The sequence below is a fragment of the Schistocerca cancellata genome, unplaced genomic scaffold (genome assembly GCF_023864275.1).
Source record: "Schistocerca cancellata isolate TAMUIC-IGC-003103 unplaced genomic scaffold, iqSchCanc2.1 HiC_scaffold_710, whole genome shotgun sequence".
Classification (NCBI taxonomy): Eukaryota; Metazoa; Arthropoda; class Insecta; order Orthoptera; family Acrididae; genus Schistocerca; species Schistocerca cancellata.
In genome coordinates, this window is record NW_026046721.1 from 174,286 (window position 1) to 192,012 (window position 17,727).

Here is a 17,727-nt window from a genome sequence, read left to right on the forward strand (position 1 = left end):
CACACACAGCTACTCAGCGCGGCCATATAGACGCACAGAAATGCAGCCATCGGCTGCAACTGCAAACATTGCCCAGATTAAGTTTTATAATGCTCGATCGTATCAATTAGGTTAAAAAATGCAAGTAGGAAGTGTCTGAATTATGTCAGAGTACTGCTAAGTGTATTTACGAGTCCCATGCTCCTGTCTGGTTCCATGGTGTAACGGTTAGCACTCTGGACTCTGAATCCAGCGATCCGAGTTCGAATCTCGGTGGAACCTTCGTTTAGTCTAAATTTTCTGTAATAAGCGTTTCTCGCCGAGGAAGTAGCAGTGATAGGCTCAGGGATTTAGTTCCTACGTTTGTGTAAATAACGAGACGTCTATGAAACGGCTGAATATTGGTGCGACTATGTGACCTATATAGCACATTAAACGAGTAATGCCTGTAAGAGCAAGCAATTTTAAGATAATTCGAAGATTTATCATTAACCTACGGAGGCTAAGAATCCCATGATTATCAACTAGCTATTACAAGCTGAGCAAATGAATTTCCTTTAAAATAGGTTTAAAACATAGGGAGGTTCTGACCGAGTGGGCATGCTCTGGAGCCTCTTTGCTCGTGAGATTAGAAAAACAGTCCTCTGGGCCGGATTTGAACCAGCGACCTATGGATAACTGTGAATCCTCCACTACAGTCCACCGCTCTACCAACTGAGCTACCAGAGGCTCTGCTTACTTTGTTATTCGTACTGATTGCTTTAGCTCCGTCCCTGTCTTTCGTTTCCACACACAGCTACTCAGCGCGGCCATATAGACGCACAGAAATGCAGCCATCGGCTGCAACTGCAAACATTGCCCAGATTAAGTTTTATAATGCTCGATCGTATCAATTAGGTTAAAAAATGCAAGTAGGAAGTGTCTGAATTATGTCAGAGTACTGCTAAGTGTATTTACGAGTCCCATGCTCCTGTCTGGTTCCATGGTGTAACGGTTAGCACTCTGGACTCTGAATCCAGCGATCCGAGTTCGAATCTCGGTGGAACCTTCGTTTAGTCTAAATTTTCTGTAATAAGCGTTTCTCGCCGAGGAAGTAGCAGTGATAGGCTCAGGGATTTAGTTCCTACGTTTGTGTAAATAACGAGACGTCTATGAAACGGCTGAATATTGGTGCGACTATGTGACCTATATAGCACATTAAACGAGTAATGCCTGTAAGAGCAAGCAATTTTAAGATAATTCGAAGATTTATCATTAACCTACGGAGGCTAAGAATCCCATGATTATCAACTAGCTATTACAAGCTGAGCAAATGAATTTCCTTTAAAATAGGTTTAAAACATAGGGAGGTTCTGACCGAGTGGGCATGCTCTGGAGCCTCTTTGCTCGTGAGATTAGAAAAACAGTCCTCTGGGCCGGATTTGAACCAGCGACCTATGGATAACTGTGAATCCTCCACTACAGTCCACCGCTCTACCAACTGAGCTACCAGAGGCTCTGCTTACTTTGTTATTCGTACTGATTGCTTTAGCTCCGTCCCTGTCTTTCGTTTCCACACACAGCTACTCAGCGCGGCCATATAGACGCACAGAAATGCAGCCATCGGCTGCAACTGCAAACATTGCCCAGATTAAGTTTTATAATGCTCGATCGTATCAATTAGGTTAAAAAATGCAAGTAGGAAGTGTCTGAATTATGTCAGAGTACTGCTAAGTGTATTTACGAGTCCCATGCTCCTGTCTGGTTCCATGGTGTAACGGTTAGCACTCTGGACTCTGAATCCAGCGATCCGAGTTCGAATCTCGGTGGAACCTTCGTTTAGTCTAAATTTTCTGTAATAAGCGTTTCTCGCCGAGGAAGTAGCAGTGATAGGCTCAGGGATTTAGTTCCTACGTTTGTGTAAATAACGAGACGTCTATGAAACGGCTGAATATTGGTGCGACTATGTGACCTATATAGCACATTAAACGAGTAATGCCTGTAAGAGCAAGCAATTTTAAGATAATTCGAAGATTTATCATTAACCTACGGAGGCTAAGAATCCCATGATTATCAACTAGCTATTACAAGCTGAGCAAATGAATTTCCTTTAAAATAGGTTTAAAACATAGGGAGGTTCTGACCGAGTGGGCATGCTCTGGAGCCTCTTTGCTCGTGAGATTAGAAAAACAGTCCTCTGGGCCGGATTTGAACCAGCGACCTATGGATAACTGTGAATCCTCCACTACAGTCCACCGCTCTACCAACTGAGCTACCAGAGGCTCTGCTTACTTTGTTATTCGTACTGATTGCTTTAGCTCCGTCCCTGTCTTTCGTTTCCACACACAGCTACTCAGCGCGGCCATATAGACGCACAGAAATGCAGCCATCGGCTGCAACTGCAAACATTGCCCAGATTAAGTTTTATAATGCTCGATCGTATCAATTAGGTTAAAAAATGCAAGTAGGAAGTGTCTGAATTATGTCAGAGTACTGCTAAGTGTATTTACGAGTCCCATGCTCCTGTCTGGTTCCATGGTGTAACGGTTAGCACTCTGGACTCTGAATCCAGCGATCCGAGTTCGAATCTCGGTGGAACCTTCGTTTAGTCTAAATTTTCTGTAATAAGCGTTTCTCGCCGAGGAAGTAGCAGTGATAGGCTCAGGGATTTAGTTCCTACGTTTGTGTAAATAACGAGACGTCTATGAAACGGCTGAATATTGGTGCGACTATGTGACCTATATAGCACATTAAACGAGTAATGCCTGTAAGAGCAAGCAATTTTAAGATAATTCGAAGATTTATCATTAACCTACGGAGGCTAAGAATCCCATGATTATCAACTAGCTATTACAAGCTGAGCAAATGAATTTCCTTTAAAATAGGTTTAAAACATAGGGAGGTTCTGACCGAGTGGGCATGCTCTGGAGCCTCTTTGCTCGTGAGATTAGAAAAACAGTCCTCTGGGCCGGATTTGAACCAGCGACCTATGGATAACTGTGAATCCTCCACTACAGTCCACCGCTCTACCAACTGAGCTACCAGAGGCTCTGCTTACTTTGTTATTCGTACTGATTGCTTTAGCTCCGTCCCTGTCTTTCGTTTCCACACACAGCTACTCAGCGCGGCCATATAGACGCACAGAAATGCAGCCATCGGCTGCAACTGCAAACATTGCCCAGATTAAGTTTTATAATGCTCGATCGTATCAATTAGGTTAAAAAATGCAAGTAGGAAGTGTCTGAATTATGTCAGAGTACTGCTAAGTGTATTTACGAGTCCCATGCTCCTGTCTGGTTCCATGGTGTAACGGTTAGCACTCTGGACTCTGAATCCAGCGATCCGAGTTCGAATCTCGGTGGAACCTTCGTTTAGTCTAAATTTTCTGTAATAAGCGTTTCTCGCCGAGGAAGTAGCAGTGATAGGCTCAGGGATTTAGTTCCTACGTTTGTGTAAATAACGAGACGTCTATGAAACGGCTGAATATTGGTGCGACTATGTGACCTATATAGCACATTAAACGAGTAATGCCTGTAAGAGCAAGCAATTTTAAGATAATTCGAAGATTTATCATTAACCTACGGAGGCTAAGAATCCCATGATTATCAACTAGCTATTACAAGCTGAGCAAATGAATTTCCTTTAAAATAGGTTTAAAACATAGGGAGGTTCTGACCGAGTGGGCATGCTCTGGAGCCTCTTTGCTCGTGAGATTAGAAAAACAGTCCTCTGGGCCGGATTTGAACCAGCGACCTATGGATAACTGTGAATCCTCCACTACAGTCCACCGCTCTACCAACTGAGCTACCAGAGGCTCTGCTTACTTTGTTATTCGTACTGATTGCTTTAGCTCCGTCCCTGTCTTTCGTTTCCACACACAGCTACTCAGCGCGGCCATATAGACGCACAGAAATGCAGCCATCGGCTGCAACTGCAAACATTGCCCAGATTAAGTTTTATAATGCTCGATCGTATCAATTAGGTTAAAAAATGCAAGTAGGAAGTGTCTGAATTATGTCAGAGCACTGCTAAGTGTATTTACGAGTCCCATGCTCCTGTCTGGTTCCATGGTGTAACGGTTAGCACTCTGGACTCTGAATCCAGCGATCCGAGTTCGAATCTCGGTGGAACCTTCGTTTAGTCTAAATTTTCTGTAATAAGCGTTTCTCGCCGAGGAAGTAGCAGTGATAGGCTCAGGGATTTAGTTCCTACGTTTGTGTAAATAACGAGACGTCTATGAAACGGCTGAATATTGGTGCGACTATGTGACCTATATAGCACATTAAACGAGTAATGCCTGTAAGAGCAAGCAATTTTAAGATAATTCGAAGATTTATCATTAACCTACGGAGGCTAAGAATCCCATGATTATCAACTAGCTATTACAAGCTGAGCAAATGAATTTCCTTTAAAATAGGTTTAAAACATAGGGAGGTTCTGACCGAGTGGGCATGCTCTGGAGCCTCTTTGCTCGTGAGATTAGAAAAACAGTCCTCTGGGCCGGATTTGAACCAGCGACCTATGGATAACTGTGAATCCTCCACTACAGTCCACCGCTCTACCAACTGAGCTACCAGAGGCTCTGCTTACTTTGTTATTCGTACTGATTGCTTTAGCTCCGTCCCTGTCTTTCGTTTCCACACACAGCTACTCAGCGCGGCCATATAGACGCACAGAAATGCAGCCATCGGCTGCAACTGCAAACATTGCCCAGATTAAGTTTTATAATGCTCGATCGTATCAATTAGGTTAAAAAATGCAAGTAGGAAGTGTCTGAATTATGTCAGAGTACTGCTAAGTGTATTTACGAGTCCCATGCTCCTGTCTGGTTCCATGGTGTAACGGTTAGCACTCTGGACTCTGAATCCAGCGATCCGAGTTCGAATCTCGGTGGAACCTTCGTTTAGTCTAAATTTTCTGTAATAAGCGTTTCTCGCCGAGGAAGTAGCAGTGATAGGCTCAGGGATTTAGTTCCTACGTTTGTGTAAATAACGAGACGTCTATGAAACGGCTGAATATTGGTGCGACTATGTGACCTATATAGCACATTAAACGAGTAATGCCTGTAAGAGCAAGCAATTTTAAGATAATTCGAAGATTTATCATTAACCTACGGAGGCTAAGAATCCCATGATTATCAACTAGCTATTACAAGCTGAGCAAATGAATTTCCTTTAAAATAGGTTTAAAACATAGGGAGGTTCTGACCGAGTGGGCATGCTCTGGAGCCTCTTTGCTCGTGAGATTAGAAAAACAGTCCTCTGGGCCGGATTTGAACCAGCGACCTATGGATAACTGTGAATCCTCCACTACAGTCCACCGCTCTACCAACTGAGCTACCAGAGGCTCTGCTTACTTTGTTATTCGTACTGATTGCTTTAGCTCCGTCCCTGTCTTTCGTTTCCACACACAGCTACTCAGCGCGGCCATATAGACGCACAGAAATGCAGCCATCGGCTGCAACTGCAAACATTGCCCAGATTAAGTTTTATAATGCTCGATCGTATCAATTAGGTTAAAAAATGCAAGTAGGAAGTGTCTGAATTATGTCAGAGTACTGCTAAGTGTATTTACGAGTCCCATGCTCCTGTCTGGTTCCATGGTGTAACGGTTAGCACTCTGGACTCTGAATCCAGCGATCCGAGTTCGAATCTCGGTGGAACCTTCGTTTAGTCTAAATTTTCTGTAATAAGCGTTTCTCGCCGAGGAAGTAGCAGTGATAGGCTCAGGGATTTAGTTCCTACGTTTGTGTAAATAACGAGACGTCTATGAAACGGCTGAATATTGGTGCGACTATGTGACCTATATAGCACATTAAACGAGTAATGCCTGTAAGAGCAAGCAATTTTAAGATAATTCGAAGATTTATCATTAACCTACGGAGGCTAAGAATCCCATGATTATCAACTAGCTATTACAAGCTGAGCAAATGAATTTCCTTTAAAATAGGTTTAAAACATAGGGAGGTTCTGACCGAGTGGGCATGCTCTGGAGCCTCTTTGCTCGTGAGATTAGAAAAACAGTCCTCTGGGCCGGATTTGAACCAGCGACCTATGGATAACTGTGAATCCTCCACTACAGTCCACCGCTCTACCAACTGAGCTACCAGAGGCTCTGCTTACTTTGTTATTCGTACTGATTGCTTTAGCTCCGTCCCTGTCTTTCGTTTCCACACACAGCTACTCAGCGCGGCCATATAGACGCACAGAAATGCAGCCATCGGCTGCAACTGCAAACATTGCCCAGATTAAGTTTTATAATGCTCGATCGTATCAATTAGGTTAAAAAATGCAAGTAGGAAGTGTCTGAATTATGTCAGAGTACTGCTAAGTGTATTTACGAGTCCCATGCTCCTGTCTGGTTCCATGGTGTAACGGTTAGCACTCTGGACTCTGAATCCAGCGATCCGAGTTCGAATCTCGGTGGAACCTTCGTTTAGTCTAAATTTTCTGTAATAAGCGTTTCTCGCCGAGGAAGTAGCAGTGATAGGCTCAGGGATTTAGTTCCTACGTTTGTGTAAATAACGAGACGTCTATGAAACGGCTGAATATTGGTGCGACTATGTGACCTATATAGCACATTAAACGAGTAATGCCTGTAAGAGCAAGCAATTTTAAGATAATTCGAAGATTTATCATTAACCTACGGAGGCTAAGAATCCCATGATTATCAACTAGCTATTACAAGCTGAGCAAATGAATTTCCTTTAAAATAGGTTTAAAACATAGGGAGGTTCTGACCGAGTGGGCATGCTCTGGAGCCTCTTTGCTCGTGAGATTAGAAAAACAGTCCTCTGGGCCGGATTTGAACCAGCGACCTATGGATAACTGTGAATCCTCCACTACAGTCCACCGCTCTACCAACTGAGCTACCAGAGGCTCTGCTTACTTTGTTATTCGTACTGATTGCTTTAGCTCCGTCCCTGTCTTTCGTTTCCACACACAGCTACTCAGCGCGGCCATATAGACGCACAGAAATGCAGCCATCGGCTGCAACTGCAAACATTGCCCAGATTAAGTTTTATAATGCTCGATCGTATCAATTAGGTTAAAAAATGCAAGTAGGAAGTGTCTGAATTATGTCAGAGTACTGCTAAGTGTATTTACGAGTCCCATGCTCCTGTCTGGTTCCATGGTGTAACGGTTAGCACTCTGGACTCTGAATCCAGCGATCCGAGTTCGAATCTCGGTGGAACCTTCGTTTAGTCTAAATTTTCTGTAATAAGCGTTTCTCGCCGAGGAAGTAGCAGTGATAGGCTCAGGGATTTAGTTCCTACGTTTGTGTAAATAACGAGACGTCTATGAAACGGCTGAATATTGGTGCGACTATGTGACCTATATAGCACATTAAACGAGTAATGCCTGTAAGAGCAAGCAATTTTAAGATAATTCGAAGATTTATCATTAACCTACGGAGGCTAAGAATCCCATGATTATCAACTAGCTATTACAAGCTGAGCAAATGAATTTCCTTTAAAATAGGTTTAAAACATAGGGAGGTTCTGACCGAGTGGGCATGCTCTGGAGCCTCTTTGCTCGTGAGATTAGAAAAACAGTCCTCTGGGCCGGATTTGAACCAGCGACCTATGGATAACTGTGAATCCTCCACTACAGTCCACCGCTCTACCAACTGAGCTACCAGAGGCTCTGCTTACTTTGTTATTCGTACTGATTGCTTTAGCTCCGTCCCTGTCTTTCGTTTCCACACACAGCTACTCAGCGCGGCCATATAGACGCACAGAAATGCAGCCATCGGCTGCAACTGCAAACATTGCCCAGATTAAGTTTTATAATGCTCGATCGTATCAATTAGGTTAAAAAATGCAAGTAGGAAGTGTCTGAATTATGTCAGAGTACTGCTAAGTGTATTTACGAGTCCCATGCTCCTGTCTGGTTCCATGGTGTAACGGTTAGCACTCTGGACTCTGAATCCAGCGATCCGAGTTCGAATCTCGGTGGAACCTTCGTTTAGTCTAAATTTTCTGTAATAAGCGTTTCTCGCCGAGGAAGTAGCAGTGATAGGCTCAGGGATTTAGTTCCTACGTTTGTGTAAATAACGAGACGTCTATGAAACGGCTGAATATTGGTGCGACTATGTGACCTATATAGCACATTAAACGAGTAATGCCTGTAAGAGCAAGCAATTTTAAGATAATTCGAAGATTTATCATTAACCTACGGAGGCTAAGAATCCCATGATTATCAACTAGCTATTACAAGCTGAGCAAATGAATTTCCTTTAAAATAGGTTTAAAACATAGGGAGGTTCTGACCGAGTGGGCATGCTCTGGAGCCTCTTTGCTCGTGAGATTAGAAAAACAGTCCTCTGGGCCGGATTTGAACCAGCGACCTATGGATAACTGTGAATCCTCCACTACAGTCCACCGCTCTACCAACTGAGCTACCAGAGGCTCTGCTTACTTTGTTATTCGTACTGATTGCTTTAGCTCCGTCCCTGTCTTTCGTTTCCACACACAGCTACTCAGCGCGGCCATATAGACGCACAGAAATGCAGCCATCGGCTGCAACTGCAAACATTGCCCAGATTAAGTTTTATAATGCTCGATCGTATCAATTAGGTTAAAAAATGCAAGTAGGAAGTGTCTGAATTATGTCAGAGTACTGCTAAGTGTATTTACGAGTCCCATGCTCCTGTCTGGTTCCATGGTGTAACGGTTAGCACTCTGGACTCTGAATCCAGCGATCCGAGTTCGAATCTCGGTGGAACCTTCGTTTAGTCTAAATTTTCTGTAATAAGCGTTTCTCGCCGAGGAAGTAGCAGTGATAGGCTCAGGGATTTAGTTCCTACGTTTGTGTAAATAACGAGACGTCTATGAAACGGCTGAATATTGGTGCGACTATGTGACCTATATAGCACATTAAACGAGTAATGCCTGTAAGAGCAAGCAATTTTAAGATAATTCGAAGATTTATCATTAACCTACGGAGGCTAAGAATCCCATGATTATCAACTAGCTATTACAAGCTGAGCAAATGAATTTCCTTTAAAATAGGTTTAAAACATAGGGAGGTTCTGACCGAGTGGGCATGCTCTGGAGCCTCTTTGCTCGTGAGATTAGAAAAACAGTCCTCTGGGCCGGATTTGAACCAGCGACCTATGGATAACTGTGAATCCTCCACTACAGTCCACCGCTCTACCAACTGAGCTACCAGAGGCTCTGCTTACTTTGTTATTCGTACTGATTGCTTTAGCTCCGTCCCTGTCTTTCGTTTCCACACACAGCTACTCAGCGCGGCCATATAGACGCACAGAAATGCAGCCATCGGCTGCAACTGCAAACATTGCCCAGATTAAGTTTTATAATGCTCGATCGTATCAATTAGGTTAAAAAATGCAAGTAGGAAGTGTCTGAATTATGTCAGAGTACTGCTAAGTGTATTTACGAGTCCCATGCTCCTGTCTGGTTCCATGGTGTAACGGTTAGCACTCTGGACTCTGAATCCAGCGATCCGAGTTCGAATCTCGGTGGAACCTTCGTTTAGTCTAAATTTTCTGTAATAAGCGTTTCTCGCCGAGGAAGTAGCAGTGATAGGCTCAGGGATTTAGTTCCTACGTTTGTGTAAATAACGAGACGTCTATGAAACGGCTGAATATTGGTGCGACTATGTGACCTATATAGCACATTAAACGAGTAATGCCTGTAAGAGCAAGCAATTTTAAGATAATTCGAAGATTTATCATTAACCTACGGAGGCTAAGAATCCCATGATTATCAACTAGCTATTACAAGCTGAGCAAATGAATTTCCTTTAAAATAGGTTTAAAACATAGGGAGGTTCTGACCGAGTGGGCATGCTCTGGAGCCTCTTTGCTCGTGAGATTAGAAAAACAGTCCTCTGGGCCGGATTTGAACCAGCGACCTATGGATAACTGTGAATCCTCCACTACAGTCCACCGCTCTACCAACTGAGCTACCAGAGGCTCTGCTTACTTTGTTATTCGTACTGATTGCTTTAGCTCCGTCCCTGTCTTTCGTTTCCACACACAGCTACTCAGCGCGGCCATATAGACGCACAGAAATGCAGCCATCGGCTGCAACTGCAAACATTGCCCAGATTAAGTTTTATAATGCTCGATCGTATCAATTAGGTTAAAAAATGCAAGTAGGAAGTGTCTGAATTATGTCAGAGTACTGCTAAGTGTATTTACGAGTCCCATGCTCCTGTCTGGTTCCATGGTGTAACGGTTAGCACTCTGGACTCTGAATCCAGCGATCCGAGTTCGAATCTCGGTGGAACCTTCGTTTAGTCTAAATTTTCTGTAATAAGCGTTTCTCGCCGAGGAAGTAGCAGTGATAGGCTCAGGGATTTAGTTCCTACGTTTGTGTAAATAACGAGACGTCTATGAAACGGCTGAATATTGGTGCGACTATGTGACCTATATAGCACATTAAACGAGTAATGCCTGTAAGAGCAAGCAATTTTAAGATAATTCGAAGATTTATCATTAACCTACGGAGGCTAAGAATCCCATGATTATCAACTAGCTATTACAAGCTGAGCAAATGAATTTCCTTTAAAATAGGTTTAAAACATAGGGAGGTTCTGACCGAGTGGGCATGCTCTGGAGCCTCTTTGCTCGTGAGATTAGAAAAACAGTCCTCTGGGCCGGATTTGAACCAGCGACCTATGGATAACTGTGAATCCTCCACTACAGTCCACCGCTCTACCAACTGAGCTACCAGAGGCTCTGCTTACTTTGTTATTCGTACTGATTGCTTTAGCTCCGTCCCTGTCTTTCGTTTCCACACACAGCTACTCAGCGCGGCCATATAGACGCACAGAAATGCAGCCATCGGCTGCAACTGCAAACATTGCCCAGATTAAGTTTTATAATGCTCGATCGTATCAATTAGGTTAAAAAATGCAAGTAGGAAGTGTCTGAATTATGTCAGAGTACTGCTAAGTGTATTTACGAGTCCCATGCTCCTGTCTGGTTCCATGGTGTAACGGTTAGCACTCTGGACTCTGAATCCAGCGATCCGAGTTCGAATCTCGGTGGAACCTTCGTTTAGTCTAAATTTTCTGTAATAAGCGTTTCTCGCCGAGGAAGTAGCAGTGATAGGCTCAGGGATTTAGTTCCTACGTTTGTGTAAATAACGAGACGTCTATGAAACGGCTGAATATTGGTGCGACTATGTGACCTATATAGCACATTAAACGAGTAATGCCTGTAAGAGCAAGCAATTTTAAGATAATTCGAAGATTTATCATTAACCTACGGAGGCTAAGAATCCCATGATTATCAACTAGCTATTACAAGCTGAGCAAATGAATTTCCTTTAAAATAGGTTTAAAACATAGGGAGGTTCTGACCGAGTGGGCATGCTCTGGAGCCTCTTTGCTCGTGAGATTAGAAAAACAGTCCTCTGGGCCGGATTTGAACCAGCGACCTATGGATAACTGTGAATCCTCCACTACAGTCCACCGCTCTACCAACTGAGCTACCAGAGGCTCTGCTTACTTTGTTATTCGTACTGATTGCTTTAGCTCCGTCCCTGTCTTTCGTTTCCACACACAGCTACTCAGCGCGGCCATATAGACGCACAGAAATGCAGCCATCGGCTGCAACTGCAAACATTGCCCAGATTAAGTTTTATAATGCTCGATCGTATCAATTAGGTTAAAAAATGCAAGTAGGAAGTGTCTGAATTATGTCAGAGTACTGCTAAGTGTATTTACGAGTCCCATGCTCCTGTCTGGTTCCATGGTGTAACGGTTAGCACTCTGGACTCTGAATCCAGCGATCCGAGTTCGAATCTCGGTGGAACCTTCGTTTAGTCTAAATTTTCTGTAATAAGCGTTTCTCGCCGAGGAAGTAGCAGTGATAGGCTCAGGGATTTAGTTCCTACGTTTGTGTAAATAACGAGACGTCTATGAAACGGCTGAATATTGGTGCGACTATGTGACCTATATAGCACATTAAACGAGTAATGCCTGTAAGAGCAAGCAATTTTAAGATAATTCGAAGATTTATCATTAACCTACGGAGGCTAAGAATCCCATGATTATCAACTAGCTATTACAAGCTGAGCAAATGAATTTCCTTTAAAATAGGTTTAAAACATAGGGAGGTTCTGACCGAGTGGGCATGCTCTGGAGCCTCTTTGCTCGTGAGATTAGAAAAACAGTCCTCTGGGCCGGATTTGAACCAGCGACCTATGGATAACTGTGAATCCTCCACTACAGTCCACCGCTCTACCAACTGAGCTACCAGAGGCTCTGCTTACTTTGTTATTCGTACTGATTGCTTTAGCTCCGTCCCTGTCTTTCGTTTCCACACACAGCTACTCAGCGCGGCCATATAGACGCACAGAAATGCAGCCATCGGCTGCAACTGCAAACATTGCCCAGATTAAGTTTTATAATGCTCGATCGTATCAATTAGGTTAAAAAATGCAAGTAGGAAGTGTCTGAATTATGTCAGAGTACTGCTAAGTGTATTTACGAGTCCCATGCTCCTGTCTGGTTCCATGGTGTAACGGTTAGCACTCTGGACTCTGAATCCAGCGATCCGAGTTCGAATCTCGGTGGAACCTTCGTTTAGTCTAAATTTTCTGTAATAAGCGTTTCTCGCCGAGGAAGTAGCAGTGATAGGCTCAGGGATTTAGTTCCTACGTTTGTGTAAATAACGAGACGTCTATGAAACGGCTGAATATTGGTGCGACTATGTGACCTATATAGCACATTAAACGAGTAATGCCTGTAAGAGCAAGCAATTTTAAGATAATTCGAAGATTTATCATTAACCTACGGAGGCTAAGAATCCCATGATTATCAACTAGCTATTACAAGCTGAGCAAATGAATTTCCTTTAAAATAGGTTTAAAACATAGGGAGGTTCTGACCGAGTGGGCATGCTCTGGAGCCTCTTTGCTCGTGAGATTAGAAAAACAGTCCTCTGGGCCGGATTTGAACCAGCGACCTATGGATAACTGTGAATCCTCCACTACAGTCCACCGCTCTACCAACTGAGCTACCAGAGGCTCTGCTTACTTTGTTATTCGTACTGATTGCTTTAGCTCCGTCCCTGTCTTTCGTTTCCACACACAGCTACTCAGCGCGGCCATATAGACGCACAGAAATGCAGCCATCGGCTGCAACTGCAAACATTGCCCAGATTAAGTTTTATAATGCTCGATCGTATCAATTAGGTTAAAAAATGCAAGTAGGAAGTGTCTGAATTATGTCAGAGTACTGCTAAGTGTATTTACGAGTCCCATGCTCCTGTCTGGTTCCATGGTGTAACGGTTAGCACTCTGGACTCTGAATCCAGCGATCCGAGTTCGAATCTCGGTGGAACCTTCGTTTAGTCTAAATTTTCTGTAATAAGCGTTTCTCGCCGAGGAAGTAGCAGTGATAGGCTCAGGGATTTAGTTCCTACGTTTGTGTAAATAACGAGACGTCTATGAAACGGCTGAATATTGGTGCGACTATGTGACCTATATAGCACATTAAACGAGTAATGCCTGTAAGAGCAAGCAATTTTAAGATAATTCGAAGATTTATCATTAACCTACGGAGGCTAAGAATCCCATGATTATCAACTAGCTATTACAAGCTGAGCAAATGAATTTCCTTTAAAATAGGTTTAAAACATAGGGAGGTTCTGACCGAGTGGGCATGCTCTGGAGCCTCTTTGCTCGTGAGATTAGAAAAACAGTCCTCTGGGCCGGATTTGAACCAGCGACCTATGGATAACTGTGAATCCTCCACTACAGTCCACCGCTCTACCAACTGAGCTACCAGAGGCTCTGCTTACTTTGTTATTCGTACTGATTGCTTTAGCTCCGTCCCTGTCTTTCGTTTCCACACACAGCTACTCAGCGCGGCCATATAGACGCACAGAAATGCAGCCATCGGCTGCAACTGCAAACATTGCCCAGATTAAGTTTTATAATGCTCGATCGTATCAATTAGGTTAAAAAATGCAAGTAGGAAGTGTCTGAATTATGTCAGAGTACTGCTAAGTGTATTTACGAGTCCCATGCTCCTGTCTGGTTCCATGGTGTAACGGTTAGCACTCTGGACTCTGAATCCAGCGATCCGAGTTCGAATCTCGGTGGAACCTTCGTTTAGTCTAAATTTTCTGTAATAAGCGTTTCTCGCCGAGGAAGTAGCAGTGATAGGCTCAGGGATTTAGTTCCTACGTTTGTGTAAATAACGAGACGTCTATGAAACGGCTGAATATTGGTGCGACTATGTGACCTATATAGCACATTAAACGAGTAATGCCTGTAAGAGCAAGCAATTTTAAGATAATTCGAAGATTTATCATTAACCTACGGAGGCTAAGAATCCCATGATTATCAACTAGCTATTACAAGCTGAGCAAATGAATTTCCTTTAAAATAGGTTTAAAACATAGGGAGGTTCTGACCGAGTGGGCATGCTCTGGAGCCTCTTTGCTCGTGAGATTAGAAAAACAGTCCTCTGGGCCGGATTTGAACCAGCGACCTATGGATAACTGTGAATCCTCCACTACAGTCCACCGCTCTACCAACTGAGCTACCAGAGGCTCTGCTTACTTTGTTATTCGTACTGATTGCTTTAGCTCCGTCCCTGTCTTTCGTTTCCACACACAGCTACTCAGCGCGGCCATATAGACGCACAGAAATGCAGCCATCGGCTGCAACTGCAAACATTGCCCAGATTAAGTTTTATAATGCTCGATCGTATCAATTAGGTTAAAAAATGCAAGTAGGAAGTGTCTGAATTATGTCAGAGTACTGCTAAGTGTATTTACGAGTCCCATGCTCCTGTCTGGTTCCATGGTGTAACGGTTAGCACTCTGGACTCTGAATCCAGCGATCCGAGTTCGAATCTCGGTGGAACCTTCGTTTAGTCTAAATTTTCTGTAATAAGCGTTTCTCGCCGAGGAAGTAGCAGTGATAGGCTCAGGGATTTAGTTCCTACGTTTGTGTAAATAACGAGACGTCTATGAAACGGCTGAATATTGGTGCGACTATGTGACCTATATAGCACATTAAACGAGTAATGCCTGTAAGAGCAAGCAATTTTAAGATAATTCGAAGATTTATCATTAACCTACGGAGGCTAAGAATCCCATGATTATCAACTAGCTATTACAAGCTGAGCAAATGAATTTCCTTTAAAATAGGTTTAAAACATAGGGAGGTTCTGACCGAGTGGGCATGCTCTGGAGCCTCTTTGCTCGTGAGATTAGAAAAACAGTCCTCTGGGCCGGATTTGAACCAGCGACCTATGGATAACTGTGAATCCTCCACTACAGTCCACCGCTCTACCAACTGAGCTACCAGAGGCTCTGCTTACTTTGTTATTCGTACTGATTGCTTTAGCTCCGTCCCTGTCTTTCGTTTCCACACACAGCTACTCAGCGCGGCCATATAGACGCACAGAAATGCAGCCATCGGCTGCAACTGCAAACATTGCCCAGATTAAGTTTTATAATGCTCGATCGTATCAATTAGGTTAAAAAATGCAAGTAGGAAGTGTCTGAATTATGTCAGAGTACTGCTAAGTGTATTTACGAGTCCCATGCTCCTGTCTGGTTCCATGGTGTAACGGTTAGCACTCTGGACTCTGAATCCAGCGATCCGAGTTCGAATCTCGGTGGAACCTTCGTTTAGTCTAAATTTTCTGTAATAAGCGTTTCTCGCCGAGGAAGTAGCAGTGATAGGCTCAGGGATTTAGTTCCTACGTTTGTGTAAATAACGAGACGTCTATGAAACGGCTGAATATTGGTGCGACTATGTGACCTATATAGCACATTAAACGAGTAATGCCTGTAAGAGCAAGCAATTTTAAGATAATTCGAAGATTTATCATTAACCTACGGAGGCTAAGAATCCCATGATTATCAACTAGCTATTACAAGCTGAGCAAATGAATTTCCTTTAAAATAGGTTTAAAACATAGGGAGGTTCTGACCGAGTGGGCATGCTCTGGAGCCTCTTTGCTCGTGAGATTAGAAAAACAGTCCTCTGCGCCGGATTTGAACCAGCGACCTATGGATAACTGTGAATCCTCCACTACAGTCCACCGCTCTACCAACTGAGCTACCAGAGGCTCTGCTTACTTTGTTATTCGTACTGATTGCTTTAGCTCCGTCCCTGTCTTTCGTTTCCACACACAGCTACTCAGCGCGGCCATATAGACGCACAGAAATGCAGCCATCGGCTGCAACTGCAAACATTGCCCAGATTAAGTTTTATAATGCTCGATCGTATCAATTAGGTTAAAAAATGCAAGTAGGAAGTGTCTGAATTATGTCAGAGTACTGCTAAGTGTATTTACGAGTCCCATGCTCCTGTCTGGTTCCATGGTGTAACGGTTAGCACTCTGGACTCTGAATCCAGCGATCCGAGTTCGAATCTCGGTGGAACCTTCGTTTAGTCTAAATTTTCTGTAATAAGCGTTTCTCGCCGAGGAAGTAGCAGTGATAGGCTCAGGGATTTAGTTCCTACGTTTGTGTAAATAACGAGACGTCTATGAAACGGCTGAATATTGGTGCGACTATGTGACCTATATAGCACATTAAACGAGTAATGCCTGTAAGAGCAAGCAATTTTAAGATAATTCGAAGATTTATCATTAACCTACGGAGGCTAAGAATCCCATGATTATCAACTAGCTATTACAAGCTGAGCAAATGAATTTCCTTTAAAATAGGTTTAAAACATAGGGAGGTTCTGACCGAGTGGGCATGCTCTGGAGCCTCTTTGCTCGTGAGATTAGAAAAACAGTCCTCTGGGCCGGATTTGAACCAGCGACCTATGGATAACTGTGAATCCTCCACTACAGTCCACCGCTCTACCAACTGAGCTACCAGAGGCTCTGCTTACTTTGTTATTCGTACTGATTGCTTTAGCTCCGTCCCTGTCTTTCGTTTCCACACACAGCTACTCAGCGCGGCCATATAGACGCACAGAAATGCAGCCATCGGCTGCAACTGCAAACATTGCCCAGATTAAGTTTTATAATGCTCGATCGTATCAATTAGGTTAAAAAATGCAAGTAGGAAGTGTCTGAATTATGTCAGAGTACTGCTAAGTGTATTTACGAGTCCCATGCTCCTGTCTGGTTCCATGGTGTAACGGTTAGCACTCTGGACTCTGAATCCAGCGATCCGAGTTCGAATCTCGGTGGAACCTTCGTTTAGTCTAAATTTTCTGTAATAAGCGTTTCTCGCCGAGGAAGTAGCAGTGATAGGCTCAGGGATTTAGTTCCTACGTTTGTGTAAATAACGAGACGTCTATGAAACGGCTGAATATTGGTGCGACTATGTGACCTATATAGCACATTAAACGAGTAATGCCTGTAAGAGCAAGCAATTTTAAGATAATTCGAAGATTTATCATTAACCTACGGAGGCTAAGAATCCCATGATTATCAACTAGCTATTACAAGCTGAGCAAATGAATTTCCTTTAAAATAGGTTTAAAACATAGGGAGGTTCTGACCGAGTGGGCATGCTCTGGAGCCTCTTTGCTCGTGAGATTAGAAAAACAGTCCTCTGGGCCGGATTTGAACCAGCGACCTATGGATAACTGTGAATCCTCCACTACAGTCCACCGCTCTACCAACTGAGCTACCAGAGGCTCTGCTTACTTTGTTATTCGTACTGATTGCTTTAGCTCCGTCCCTGTCTTTCGTTTCCACACACAGCTACTCAGCGCGGCCATATAGACGCACAGAAATGCAGCCATCGGCTGCAACTGCAAACATTGCCCAGATTAAGTTTTATAATGCTCGATCGTATCAATTA

The 17,727-nt window shown here is 43.5% G+C and overlaps 46 non-coding genes across 46 annotated transcripts; 23 read left to right on the plus strand and 23 right to left on the minus strand.

The window, feature by feature from the left end:
* The first annotated feature begins 189 nt into the window (after positions 1-189).
* On the plus strand, positions 190-261 carry Trnaq-cug (transfer RNA glutamine (anticodon CUG)). The gene has a single exon. It is a non-coding gene; the product is annotated as a tRNA-Gln (tRNA).
* Positions 262-619: 358 nt separating this feature from the next.
* Positions 620-708, minus strand: Trnay-gua (transfer RNA tyrosine (anticodon GUA)). Its single transcript is given in 2 exon segments — positions 620-655; positions 672-708. It is a non-coding gene; the product is annotated as a tRNA-Tyr (tRNA).
* A 247-nt stretch (positions 709-955) lies between these two features.
* Positions 956-1,027, plus strand: Trnaq-cug (transfer RNA glutamine (anticodon CUG)). Its single transcript has one exon. It is a non-coding gene; the product is annotated as a tRNA-Gln (tRNA).
* A 358-nt stretch (positions 1,028-1,385) lies between these two features.
* On the minus strand, positions 1,386-1,474 carry Trnay-gua (transfer RNA tyrosine (anticodon GUA)). The gene is given in 2 exon segments: positions 1,386-1,421; positions 1,438-1,474. It is a non-coding gene; the product is annotated as a tRNA-Tyr (tRNA).
* A 247-nt stretch (positions 1,475-1,721) lies between these two features.
* Positions 1,722-1,793, plus strand: Trnaq-cug (transfer RNA glutamine (anticodon CUG)). Its single transcript has one exon. It is a non-coding gene; the product is annotated as a tRNA-Gln (tRNA).
* A 358-nt stretch (positions 1,794-2,151) lies between these two features.
* Trnay-gua (transfer RNA tyrosine (anticodon GUA)) lies at positions 2,152-2,240 on the minus strand. The gene is given in 2 exon segments: positions 2,152-2,187; positions 2,204-2,240. It is a non-coding gene; the product is annotated as a tRNA-Tyr (tRNA).
* A 247-nt stretch (positions 2,241-2,487) lies between these two features.
* On the plus strand, positions 2,488-2,559 carry Trnaq-cug (transfer RNA glutamine (anticodon CUG)). The gene has a single exon. It is a non-coding gene; the product is annotated as a tRNA-Gln (tRNA).
* A 358-nt stretch (positions 2,560-2,917) lies between these two features.
* On the minus strand, positions 2,918-3,006 carry Trnay-gua (transfer RNA tyrosine (anticodon GUA)). Its single transcript is given in 2 exon segments — positions 2,918-2,953; positions 2,970-3,006. It is a non-coding gene; the product is annotated as a tRNA-Tyr (tRNA).
* A 247-nt stretch (positions 3,007-3,253) lies between these two features.
* Positions 3,254-3,325, plus strand: Trnaq-cug (transfer RNA glutamine (anticodon CUG)). The gene has a single exon. It is a non-coding gene; the product is annotated as a tRNA-Gln (tRNA).
* Positions 3,326-3,683: 358 nt separating this feature from the next.
* Trnay-gua (transfer RNA tyrosine (anticodon GUA)) lies at positions 3,684-3,772 on the minus strand. Its single transcript is given in 2 exon segments — positions 3,684-3,719; positions 3,736-3,772. It is a non-coding gene; the product is annotated as a tRNA-Tyr (tRNA).
* A 247-nt stretch (positions 3,773-4,019) lies between these two features.
* Trnaq-cug (transfer RNA glutamine (anticodon CUG)) lies at positions 4,020-4,091 on the plus strand. The gene has a single exon. It is a non-coding gene; the product is annotated as a tRNA-Gln (tRNA).
* A 358-nt stretch (positions 4,092-4,449) lies between these two features.
* On the minus strand, positions 4,450-4,538 carry Trnay-gua (transfer RNA tyrosine (anticodon GUA)). Its single transcript is given in 2 exon segments — positions 4,450-4,485; positions 4,502-4,538. It is a non-coding gene; the product is annotated as a tRNA-Tyr (tRNA).
* Positions 4,539-4,785: 247 nt separating this feature from the next.
* Trnaq-cug (transfer RNA glutamine (anticodon CUG)) lies at positions 4,786-4,857 on the plus strand. The gene has a single exon. It is a non-coding gene; the product is annotated as a tRNA-Gln (tRNA).
* A 358-nt stretch (positions 4,858-5,215) lies between these two features.
* Positions 5,216-5,304, minus strand: Trnay-gua (transfer RNA tyrosine (anticodon GUA)). Its single transcript is given in 2 exon segments — positions 5,216-5,251; positions 5,268-5,304. It is a non-coding gene; the product is annotated as a tRNA-Tyr (tRNA).
* Positions 5,305-5,551: 247 nt separating this feature from the next.
* On the plus strand, positions 5,552-5,623 carry Trnaq-cug (transfer RNA glutamine (anticodon CUG)). The gene has a single exon. It is a non-coding gene; the product is annotated as a tRNA-Gln (tRNA).
* Positions 5,624-5,981: 358 nt separating this feature from the next.
* On the minus strand, positions 5,982-6,070 carry Trnay-gua (transfer RNA tyrosine (anticodon GUA)). The gene is given in 2 exon segments: positions 5,982-6,017; positions 6,034-6,070. It is a non-coding gene; the product is annotated as a tRNA-Tyr (tRNA).
* Positions 6,071-6,317: 247 nt separating this feature from the next.
* Trnaq-cug (transfer RNA glutamine (anticodon CUG)) lies at positions 6,318-6,389 on the plus strand. The gene has a single exon. It is a non-coding gene; the product is annotated as a tRNA-Gln (tRNA).
* Positions 6,390-6,747: 358 nt separating this feature from the next.
* Trnay-gua (transfer RNA tyrosine (anticodon GUA)) lies at positions 6,748-6,836 on the minus strand. Its single transcript is given in 2 exon segments — positions 6,748-6,783; positions 6,800-6,836. It is a non-coding gene; the product is annotated as a tRNA-Tyr (tRNA).
* A 247-nt stretch (positions 6,837-7,083) lies between these two features.
* Positions 7,084-7,155, plus strand: Trnaq-cug (transfer RNA glutamine (anticodon CUG)). The gene has a single exon. It is a non-coding gene; the product is annotated as a tRNA-Gln (tRNA).
* A 358-nt stretch (positions 7,156-7,513) lies between these two features.
* On the minus strand, positions 7,514-7,602 carry Trnay-gua (transfer RNA tyrosine (anticodon GUA)). Its single transcript is given in 2 exon segments — positions 7,514-7,549; positions 7,566-7,602. It is a non-coding gene; the product is annotated as a tRNA-Tyr (tRNA).
* A 247-nt stretch (positions 7,603-7,849) lies between these two features.
* Trnaq-cug (transfer RNA glutamine (anticodon CUG)) lies at positions 7,850-7,921 on the plus strand. The gene has a single exon. It is a non-coding gene; the product is annotated as a tRNA-Gln (tRNA).
* Positions 7,922-8,279: 358 nt separating this feature from the next.
* Trnay-gua (transfer RNA tyrosine (anticodon GUA)) lies at positions 8,280-8,368 on the minus strand. The gene is given in 2 exon segments: positions 8,280-8,315; positions 8,332-8,368. It is a non-coding gene; the product is annotated as a tRNA-Tyr (tRNA).
* Positions 8,369-8,615: 247 nt separating this feature from the next.
* On the plus strand, positions 8,616-8,687 carry Trnaq-cug (transfer RNA glutamine (anticodon CUG)). Its single transcript has one exon. It is a non-coding gene; the product is annotated as a tRNA-Gln (tRNA).
* Positions 8,688-9,045: 358 nt separating this feature from the next.
* Trnay-gua (transfer RNA tyrosine (anticodon GUA)) lies at positions 9,046-9,134 on the minus strand. The gene is given in 2 exon segments: positions 9,046-9,081; positions 9,098-9,134. It is a non-coding gene; the product is annotated as a tRNA-Tyr (tRNA).
* A 247-nt stretch (positions 9,135-9,381) lies between these two features.
* On the plus strand, positions 9,382-9,453 carry Trnaq-cug (transfer RNA glutamine (anticodon CUG)). Its single transcript has one exon. It is a non-coding gene; the product is annotated as a tRNA-Gln (tRNA).
* Positions 9,454-9,811: 358 nt separating this feature from the next.
* Trnay-gua (transfer RNA tyrosine (anticodon GUA)) lies at positions 9,812-9,900 on the minus strand. The gene is given in 2 exon segments: positions 9,812-9,847; positions 9,864-9,900. It is a non-coding gene; the product is annotated as a tRNA-Tyr (tRNA).
* Positions 9,901-10,147: 247 nt separating this feature from the next.
* Trnaq-cug (transfer RNA glutamine (anticodon CUG)) lies at positions 10,148-10,219 on the plus strand. The gene has a single exon. It is a non-coding gene; the product is annotated as a tRNA-Gln (tRNA).
* Positions 10,220-10,577: 358 nt separating this feature from the next.
* Trnay-gua (transfer RNA tyrosine (anticodon GUA)) lies at positions 10,578-10,666 on the minus strand. The gene is given in 2 exon segments: positions 10,578-10,613; positions 10,630-10,666. It is a non-coding gene; the product is annotated as a tRNA-Tyr (tRNA).
* Positions 10,667-10,913: 247 nt separating this feature from the next.
* Trnaq-cug (transfer RNA glutamine (anticodon CUG)) lies at positions 10,914-10,985 on the plus strand. The gene has a single exon. It is a non-coding gene; the product is annotated as a tRNA-Gln (tRNA).
* A 358-nt stretch (positions 10,986-11,343) lies between these two features.
* On the minus strand, positions 11,344-11,432 carry Trnay-gua (transfer RNA tyrosine (anticodon GUA)). Its single transcript is given in 2 exon segments — positions 11,344-11,379; positions 11,396-11,432. It is a non-coding gene; the product is annotated as a tRNA-Tyr (tRNA).
* A 247-nt stretch (positions 11,433-11,679) lies between these two features.
* Positions 11,680-11,751, plus strand: Trnaq-cug (transfer RNA glutamine (anticodon CUG)). The gene has a single exon. It is a non-coding gene; the product is annotated as a tRNA-Gln (tRNA).
* Positions 11,752-12,109: 358 nt separating this feature from the next.
* Positions 12,110-12,198, minus strand: Trnay-gua (transfer RNA tyrosine (anticodon GUA)). Its single transcript is given in 2 exon segments — positions 12,110-12,145; positions 12,162-12,198. It is a non-coding gene; the product is annotated as a tRNA-Tyr (tRNA).
* Positions 12,199-12,445: 247 nt separating this feature from the next.
* On the plus strand, positions 12,446-12,517 carry Trnaq-cug (transfer RNA glutamine (anticodon CUG)). The gene has a single exon. It is a non-coding gene; the product is annotated as a tRNA-Gln (tRNA).
* A 358-nt stretch (positions 12,518-12,875) lies between these two features.
* Trnay-gua (transfer RNA tyrosine (anticodon GUA)) lies at positions 12,876-12,964 on the minus strand. Its single transcript is given in 2 exon segments — positions 12,876-12,911; positions 12,928-12,964. It is a non-coding gene; the product is annotated as a tRNA-Tyr (tRNA).
* Positions 12,965-13,211: 247 nt separating this feature from the next.
* Trnaq-cug (transfer RNA glutamine (anticodon CUG)) lies at positions 13,212-13,283 on the plus strand. The gene has a single exon. It is a non-coding gene; the product is annotated as a tRNA-Gln (tRNA).
* A 358-nt stretch (positions 13,284-13,641) lies between these two features.
* Trnay-gua (transfer RNA tyrosine (anticodon GUA)) lies at positions 13,642-13,730 on the minus strand. Its single transcript is given in 2 exon segments — positions 13,642-13,677; positions 13,694-13,730. It is a non-coding gene; the product is annotated as a tRNA-Tyr (tRNA).
* A 247-nt stretch (positions 13,731-13,977) lies between these two features.
* Trnaq-cug (transfer RNA glutamine (anticodon CUG)) lies at positions 13,978-14,049 on the plus strand. Its single transcript has one exon. It is a non-coding gene; the product is annotated as a tRNA-Gln (tRNA).
* A 358-nt stretch (positions 14,050-14,407) lies between these two features.
* On the minus strand, positions 14,408-14,496 carry Trnay-gua (transfer RNA tyrosine (anticodon GUA)). The gene is given in 2 exon segments: positions 14,408-14,443; positions 14,460-14,496. It is a non-coding gene; the product is annotated as a tRNA-Tyr (tRNA).
* A 247-nt stretch (positions 14,497-14,743) lies between these two features.
* On the plus strand, positions 14,744-14,815 carry Trnaq-cug (transfer RNA glutamine (anticodon CUG)). Its single transcript has one exon. It is a non-coding gene; the product is annotated as a tRNA-Gln (tRNA).
* Positions 14,816-15,173: 358 nt separating this feature from the next.
* Trnay-gua (transfer RNA tyrosine (anticodon GUA)) lies at positions 15,174-15,262 on the minus strand. Its single transcript is given in 2 exon segments — positions 15,174-15,209; positions 15,226-15,262. It is a non-coding gene; the product is annotated as a tRNA-Tyr (tRNA).
* Positions 15,263-15,509: 247 nt separating this feature from the next.
* On the plus strand, positions 15,510-15,581 carry Trnaq-cug (transfer RNA glutamine (anticodon CUG)). Its single transcript has one exon. It is a non-coding gene; the product is annotated as a tRNA-Gln (tRNA).
* A 358-nt stretch (positions 15,582-15,939) lies between these two features.
* Trnay-gua (transfer RNA tyrosine (anticodon GUA)) lies at positions 15,940-16,028 on the minus strand. Its single transcript is given in 2 exon segments — positions 15,940-15,975; positions 15,992-16,028. It is a non-coding gene; the product is annotated as a tRNA-Tyr (tRNA).
* Positions 16,029-16,275: 247 nt separating this feature from the next.
* Trnaq-cug (transfer RNA glutamine (anticodon CUG)) lies at positions 16,276-16,347 on the plus strand. The gene has a single exon. It is a non-coding gene; the product is annotated as a tRNA-Gln (tRNA).
* A 358-nt stretch (positions 16,348-16,705) lies between these two features.
* Trnay-gua (transfer RNA tyrosine (anticodon GUA)) lies at positions 16,706-16,794 on the minus strand. The gene is given in 2 exon segments: positions 16,706-16,741; positions 16,758-16,794. It is a non-coding gene; the product is annotated as a tRNA-Tyr (tRNA).
* A 247-nt stretch (positions 16,795-17,041) lies between these two features.
* Positions 17,042-17,113, plus strand: Trnaq-cug (transfer RNA glutamine (anticodon CUG)). The gene has a single exon. It is a non-coding gene; the product is annotated as a tRNA-Gln (tRNA).
* A 358-nt stretch (positions 17,114-17,471) lies between these two features.
* Positions 17,472-17,560, minus strand: Trnay-gua (transfer RNA tyrosine (anticodon GUA)). The gene is given in 2 exon segments: positions 17,472-17,507; positions 17,524-17,560. It is a non-coding gene; the product is annotated as a tRNA-Tyr (tRNA).
* Between the last annotated feature and the right edge of the window lie 167 nt (positions 17,561-17,727).